This window comes from Artibeus jamaicensis, unplaced genomic scaffold (assembly GCF_021234435.1).
Source record: "Artibeus jamaicensis isolate MK-2021 breed Jamaican fruit bat unplaced genomic scaffold, CSHL_Jam_final contig_388, whole genome shotgun sequence".
NCBI lineage: Eukaryota > Metazoa > Chordata > Mammalia > Chiroptera > Phyllostomidae > Artibeus > Artibeus jamaicensis.
In genome coordinates this window covers 5,748,148-5,756,308 of record NW_026521813.1, presented here as the reverse complement: position 1 = coordinate 5,756,308, position 8,161 = coordinate 5,748,148, and the positions used below count along the sequence as shown (strand labels likewise).

Below are 8,161 nucleotides of genomic sequence, written 5' to 3'. Positions count from 1 at the left end.
AGATGCTAAACCAAGCAATTGCTTTCAGTGGTAAACGGGCTTCACACAGGCTCTGATGAGTATGCCACTCCTGAAAATGTACCAAACACATCTTACTTTGCACTGTGAGGAAAGTCCCATTTTCATACACACAAAGATGCGCAAGAAAGTGATCACATTGGTTGCCTCCTAGAAAGGGACATCGTATCTGGAGAACAGGAATGAGAAGGAAACTTTCCTATTCTCTGTATCCACTTTGAAATGTTTTACCTTATGAATATATTACCTATTCAAAAATAATTTAAAAGCTTTTTGGGTTTTCAGCTTCTGCTTCAAAACTGACAACCATCTGAGAGAGGAAAGTAGTTTCAAATAACAGGACCACCCCTGTTCGCCTCCCTCCTCTCCTGGATCTTGGTCTATGAATTCATACTTCCTTAATTGTTCTCCAGTGCCTTCCAAGTGATTTAAATGTTTTTTAGTGGGAAGGATAGACCAAAATGATCTAGTTTACCAGTACCTGAAGCAGAACTTTTATAATCAATAATCACCTTTTTCTTAAAGCTTTTTTAATTGATTTTAGAGAGAGGCAAAGAAAGGAACTGAGAGAAACACTGATTTGTTATCAACAATGAGAATTTTTATTATTTAAAAAATTTTTAAAGCAAGTATCTTTCACATACGTACACGTGTAAAGAGTTGATTGTAGGTGTTAACAGAGGGAGATGGTGCAGCAGGCGCCTAAGCTGGTGCTGTTCATGTGTTTGGGTAACATCTGTCCATCGCCCATTGCAGAGCCCATTGTTAGAAAACTTGTAACTGACCAAAACATTTCAGATAATGGAGGACAGACAGTGCAGCAACATCCACATATGAAATAGGAAACCCTCCTGATTATGGAGGGCAGAATTGCAAAAAAGAAGCGCAGTGTTCCCATAAATCACATAGCCCAGCAGGTTGTTACTAAAGAAGACTTAGCCACATTTGATTATGCACTTGGTATGGATGAAAGCAATCTGAAAGATATGACTAGAAAAAGTAATCAAGGTAAAAACAGCAAAGCTAAAATCAAACTGCCTGGGAGCTATGACCCACAAAAATAATTTATTACTGAAGATCCCTATCAAGCAGCTTTTAGACACTGTACCAGCAATGTATGGGGCACTGCAGAGCCTTCTCGGAGAAGGCCCCATAACTGTCTGTCCTCATCCTCACTACAAACCAGCTAGCGCCCAGGGCTCTGCGCGTCTCGGCCGAATGTCAATCTAACCACGGTCTATAGCTCACGGCCAGTGCTGTTATTTCAGTTGGCCTACTGTTTCTTATCCTAAAAACTAATTGTAGATGGATATCAGTTGTTGTGTTTGATAAAAGGATAAAAAAATATCTTTCACTCAGACAAAAAATACCAATTGTACATCATAGTTAATTACTGTTAATCAGTTAAACTAATATTTTACTTTTTAAAATTGTTTGATTTAGCCATTTTAAAGTTAACTTTTAAAATCCTTCCTTCAGAATCCTGTTTCCTACCCTCTCTTTGAGGGTTATTATTCCACAATTTGAAAGGTAACAAATAACACGTAATAATGATTCCTAGGACCACAAGATGTGCAATGTCTCAAAACTGAACACATTTGTTCTTCAACTATACAGTGACTACAAAATTCAGATAAATAGCCTAGAACTTTTAAGACAGAACATAAATGTTTACTCCAAAATGAAAACACTTTGACTCAAAAAACAAAGTTCGTTAAGCTTTGAAGCAAAACTCTAGTGGGGTGAGTTTTCTGGACCACTTTACAAAATAGGTGTGTTTCCTGTTTGTGGGAAGAATAATGACTAGAGTGCAGTACTGGTTCATTTTCCCTAAATGCTGTTTTGATGGTGGCATGAGAGTGCTCAGCTGTTTCAGACTACTCATTTATTCAACAAACATTGATTGTCCCTTCTTGACAGACAAAGCCCTGCCAGAGACTAGGTCAATGGTCTGTGCAAGTGGAAAGAGGTGTAAGCTTTCAACTGGCACTAATAATAAATTCTGAGAATTCGGGGGCTAGCTAACAACTGGTCCTACCCTCTCTTCTACATGTTCTGTTTATTTATCATGGTATAAAAAGTTTACTCCAAAACTTAGTGCCTTAAAACAACAATCCTGGTTTCTGTGGATCAGGAGTTTAAGAAGGGCTTAGTTAGGTGGTTCTTGCTCAGGTCTCTAATGCAATTGAAGAAAGAGAGTGGCTAGAAGAGTGAAGGGCTGGATTAGCTGGGGGTGGAGCAGACATTTCCCTCTCCACATAGTCTCAGTCTGTGTCTTTTTATTTTATTTTATTTTATTTTATTTTATTTTATTTTATTTTATTTTATTTTTGTTGATTTGAGAGAGAGAAACATCACTTTGCTGTTCCACTTATTTATGCATTCATGGCTATTTCTTTTACATTTTTATTTATTTATTTTTAGAGAAAGAAAAGGAGAAAGAGAGAGAGAAACATCAATGTGTGGTTGCCTCTTTTGCACCCCCTACCAGGAACCTGGCCTGCAACCCAGGCATGTGTCCTGACTGGGAATCAAACCAGTGACCCTGTGGTTAGCAAGCCAGCACTCAATCCACTGAGCTAAACCAGCCAGGGCGCATTCATGGCTATTTCTTGTATGTGCCCTGACCAGGCATCAAACCTGCCACCTTGGTGCATCAGGATGACACTCTAACCAACTGAACTAACCATTTGGGTCTTCTCCACGTTTTTCAGTGTGGGTTAATTTAGGCCTCCTGGCAGCACGGCAGCCTCTTCATGGTTGGATAGCCTGTGTGGTGGTACTCCCGGCACGAGCATCTCAAGGATCAAGATAAACACATGAGGTATATTCACGATCTATCCTTGGAAGTTACACAGTATCCCTCTGCCATCCACTCAGTCAAGGTAATCACAGAGGCCCCCTCACCTGGGTTGGAAGAGATGAGTCAGAGCCTAGATCCCATTTCTCAGTGCGAGGAGAGAAAAAGTCATATTATAAGAGGAAAAGGTGGGATGAGCGATACTGTGGTTCCCATCTTTGGAACATACAACCTGCCACATTGAGCCAACCCTTTAGTGTGTGTGTGGGGGGCTCCACCCACAGACCCCCCCTAGCCTCCACAGATGAGAATAAATCTACCAAGACATGATCTGCTTGGGGAGGAAAGGTGGCTGATCTCTCAAAGGAGAAGGGCCAGGAGCCTGCTCCTCAACAGGCTTTTATTGGGTCGAATTTGCATAGGAATACAGGGTGTATACATAAAGCCCATCAATCATTGTCAAGCTGTAATGATCAAACAATAGACAACATTTAAAGAAACTTTCAGGGTTTATTTTGAGTCAGGGCCATAAAACTTTGGGGAAACAAACTTGTGCTTGGACCCTTATCATTTAAATTTAGGGTATTAACAAAGTAGGTTTCACAGGATTTTATGCATTCTTTCTTAGGCCTGATCGCCCCGGGGGAGCTATACCCACCCCCATCATTGTTTCAGGTTTAAGGCATTGTTTCTGGCTTAAGTCAGGCAGGGGCAATAAGACAGCCAAGAGATTAGGAGACTTCTAGCAGACAGAATGAGGACTCAGGCTACGTCAAAGCCAAGGGGTAAGGGTCCATCACCCCCTTTTTCTTTAGCCCCTCAAGTCGTTCCCCGAGGGCCCCTTCATGACCCTGTCTGTCTTAGGTCCTCCCTCCCTTGAGGAATCTTACCCATCATTGGCCAACCATCATCTGCCCAGGGGCCAAGCAGGGTGAAGCAAACGGGTGCAGAGGCAGCACCCCTACAAGGAAGATAAGTTTTGTCTCCTTAATGGCTTATGGTCCCAAGGTCTTTTTACTCACTCTTAGCTATGAGGGGTTACAGTTTCTGAAACCAGCCAGGGCAGTTCCCAACAAATGTGCACTTTGTTTTTTGAGCTTCTGAATTGACCTTAATACTATTTAAACATGATTTCATTTTCAATCTTATAAATATTGATGGGCAAGTAATAAGGCAAATGAAAGACACTCTGTGTTTTGTCCTGGACACCACATTCCACCAGAGATATCCATGCCCATAGTAAAGCTTCCGTGAACTCCCACCAATCCCTAGTGAGGGCTAAAAAAATAATACTTTTTCTTTTACCATCTAAGTCCTTCTAGCTGTGCTAACAATGAAATGAATGGAGACAGGTTAACAGGAGAAAATCCAATTTTAATACATGCATATGGGGAGTTCACATAAACATGAAATTCCAAAAACAGTGAGGCAAAATTGGGCATATAAGACATTTTGGGACAAAGGAGAAGGGAGGAGATGGAGTGTTAGACTTTGGAGGTGAGAATAAGCAATCTACAGATAGTTGAGGAAGAGAGGAACACACATGCCAGGAATATCTTTGCTAGGCAACTCAGAAGCAAGGGGACACAGTGGTAATCTAGTTGACAGGTCACTGCCTAAAGCCTTCCTGTTTACCATATTTAATTCAAATTAGGCTAAGGCTAACATCCTAAGATGTCCATCCTGAAGCAGGTTTTTCTATCTGAATCTCTTGAGCAGGAATAGAGGGAGGGGCAAATGTTCTTTCTGAGTTTTGTTTCATAATAAACAGCTTAAACTCAATGTCCCCAAAAGGCAGCCTCACGGTGGCAAAACTTGGTTCCCTTCACCCATCCTTACTGCTGCTTGAAAACAGCTGGAAGTAATGAGTTCTATTTGGACAGAGTAGAGATCCCTACAAACCACAGCAAAAGATAGCATAGGAAGCTAGATATTAATAAAGGGAGGAAGCAAAGGGAATCAGACATTATTAAGCATAATCAACTGGGGAGCATAGTTTGTTTCACACACCCCCCAGGGGATTACAGCATTGCCCCACAAAGTGAATTAACAACCCTCCCTCCCCTACCCCATCAAGAGAGGAATGATCATCTTTTCAATCTCCCCTGTCCACTTGCCCAGACTATGGGAGGAAATATGCACATGTGAAGTAGAAGTCAAAATGGTTCAGGGGAAGGTGATTTACCATAGAGGCCTGTCAGTCTAACCTGGAAAAGGGATCATTTGTCTAGGAGGTGGGCCCATCAGAAGCTGGCAAAAGCTTGGGAAGTTCATTGGTTATTTTGAAAACGTGCCTGGTCTGTCGGGAGCCCAATGTAATATAACCCAGCTCAACAAAGTAAATCAATTTCTCTCTCTCTCTCCTTCTCTCTCTTTCACCTATGCTAACACCCCTTTCCTTCACGTGTTCTCTCAGTAACCATGTAGGTCTAGCAGCCATGAAATGGGCAGTTGAGAGTCATGTAGACTCCAAATGCAGGCTCCAGGCATGAGCCCTGGTAGGTCAGTACAGCCAGGAACAGTGCTAAGCTACCTGGATAGGGACTGAGCATGCTTATCATCACCTGTGGGCTCCAAAAGACTAAGCTTTAATATGGAACAGAAACTGGCCTGTGTTTTGGCCACGCTGAAGACATGGTTTTACTTTTTCCATGGTGAGATGGACAGAGATAAGACACAGGACAGCCTATTTTAATCCAAATAAATCTCACTACAATACAATCTTCCACGTATGGGTTTATGAAATGCTTTTCTCATGATCCCATGAAACAACCCACTTCCACTGGCAATTTAAGCATCTTGTAACCTGTGTATCTGATATTCCTACTTTATGGTATATATGCTGTAGATAGACCACAATATATGTATAGAATTTCCTAGCTGGGGGGACTTCCGCCAAGATGGAGGCATAGGTGGAAGCACTGTACCTTCTCACACAACCAAGTTTAAAAACAACAAAGTTTTAGCAACCAAAACACAACCAAACCACAGAAAATTGAACTACATGGAAGTCTGACAACAACGAACCCTTCAGCCAAACCGGTAAGAGGGGCAGAGCCAGCAGCAGAGGTGGGTCGGGCAGGACAGATCCACCTGACCAACCTGGGCACGCAACCCAGATGCGCCAGCAGCCGTGGGCGGATCCCAGGTGTGGAGTAGTGGGCCGACCCACTGAAGGCACAAGGTGGTGGACCCACTGAGGGCTGACCACGGTCACACATTCAAGCGCAGATAAACCAGTGAAGGAGCGAGCGGTGAGACAGACCATGCAGGCCCAGTGGCAGAAAGTGGCAGAGGGGAACACCATTGTCCCTCTCTGACCCCGCCCCCAAATACAGCATCACAAACCAGCGACCTGGGTGGCCCCGCCCTGGTGAACACCTCCTCGTACGTAACAGGCATGAACAGATCAAAACATGGCTCAAGAACAACTCAGAGCCCCAGAGTCCATAACTCTAAGCAATGAAGAAATAGCCAAACTTTCAGATGCACAGTTCAAAACACTGGTGATCAGGATGCTCACAGAACTGGTTGATTTTAGTCACAAATTAGAGGAACATATGAAGGCTAAACTAATTGAAATGAATGGAAATGCACAGGAAATCAATAGTAATGAAAAGGAAACTGGGACTCAAATCAAAGGAGTGGATCAGAAAGAGGAAAAAAATGACCAAACAGAAAAGGATGAAGAAACAAGAATTCAAAAAAATGAACAGAGACTTAGGAACCTCCAGGACATCTTTAAACATTCCAACATCCGAATTATAGGGGTACCAGAAGGGGAAGAGGAACAGTCACGAGTGGAAAACTTATATGAACAAATAATAAAGGAGAATTTTTCCAATCTGGCAAAGGAAATAGACTTCCAGGAAATCCAGGAAGCTCAGAGAGTCCCAAAGAAGTTGGACCCAAGAAGGAACACACCAAGCCACATCATCATTACATTAGCCAAGGTTAAAATTAAGGAGAGAATCCTAGAAGCAGCAAGAGATAAGGGGACAGTCAACTACAGAGGAGTTCCCATCAGACTGTCAGCTGATTTCTCAAAAGAGACCTTTCAGGCAAGAAGGGGCTGGAAAGAAGTATTCCAGGTCATGAAAACCAAAGATCTACAACCAAGATTGCTCTATCCAGCAAAGTTTTCATTTAGAATGGAAGGACAGATAAAGTGCTTCTCAGATAAGATCAAATTCAAGGAGTTAATCATCACCAAGCCCTTATTATATAAAACGTTAAAGGGACTTATCTAAGAAGAAGAAGATAAAAAAGATGAACAGTGAAAGGACAGCAAACTCACAGTTATTAACAACCACACCTAAAACAAAAGCAAATTAAGAGGACAGCTAGATCAAGAGTGAACCATAGAAATGGAGATCACATGGAGGGTTAGCAACAGGGGAGTGGGAGAAGGAGAAGGGGGGAGAAGGTACAGAAAATAAGTAACATAGATGGTTGGTAGAAAATAAGGGGGAGGGCAAGAATAGTATGGGAAATATAGAATCTAAAGAACTTGAGACATGTGTTCATGAACTATAGGGGGGGAATGGTGGGGGAGGGGTGTGCAGGGTGGAGGGGAATGAAGGGGGGAAATAGAACTGTAATAGCATAGTCAATAAAATGTATTAAAAAAAAGAATTTCCTAGTTAACAAACAAGCATAAAATCATTACTGATATACTACATTTTTATTAGGATTTTTTCTTTGGCTTATGAGTATTTATATATTTTCAGAAGTATTTTATAGTGAAATAATAAATAAAATAGCTCTTGGGAACTTTTTTAGTTATAACCTTTTTATTATTTTAAATTATAAAACACTTCATATATATCGAAATGCATGAAACCCAAAGGCCTCTATTAATGAACCTCAAGCTTGAACAAAAGTTAACACCTGACCACATCAGCTCCCTTCCTCCTCCCATTCTCTCTCTCTAAACTATAGATACAACAAAAAAATCATCCCCATAGTTCTGCCTTCCCTCTAGTTCTGCCATATAAGAGTGGGCTGTAAATATTGTGGTTTATATGAATGGTTCTCCAGAAATTTGTGTAATACAGAACACAATCACGCATGGGAAATCCAGGATTACTGTATTGAAATTAGTGACTTTCATTATAATTCTCATTTTTATACATTCACTATGAAAGAGAATTATATATAAATGTTCTTCATATGCTGATTCTTAAATTTTTACATAGATGCTATTGTAATTATTTTGCAATTTCCTTTTTTAACTTACTTTATCCATGTTAATAAGTGTGTCTAAATAACTTTTATTACTTTATAGTGTTCCATTTTATGAATCCCCCTATCTCCCATTGCTTCTGAGTTGCCTAGCAAGTA

General features: G+C 41.2%; 1 pseudogene; it reads left to right on the top strand.

The window, feature by feature from the left end:
* The first annotated feature begins 704 nt into the window (after positions 1–704).
* On the top strand, positions 705–1,174 carry LOC119042332 (low molecular weight phosphotyrosine protein phosphatase-like; annotated as a pseudogene).
* Positions 1,175–8,161: the final 6,987 nt, after the last annotated feature.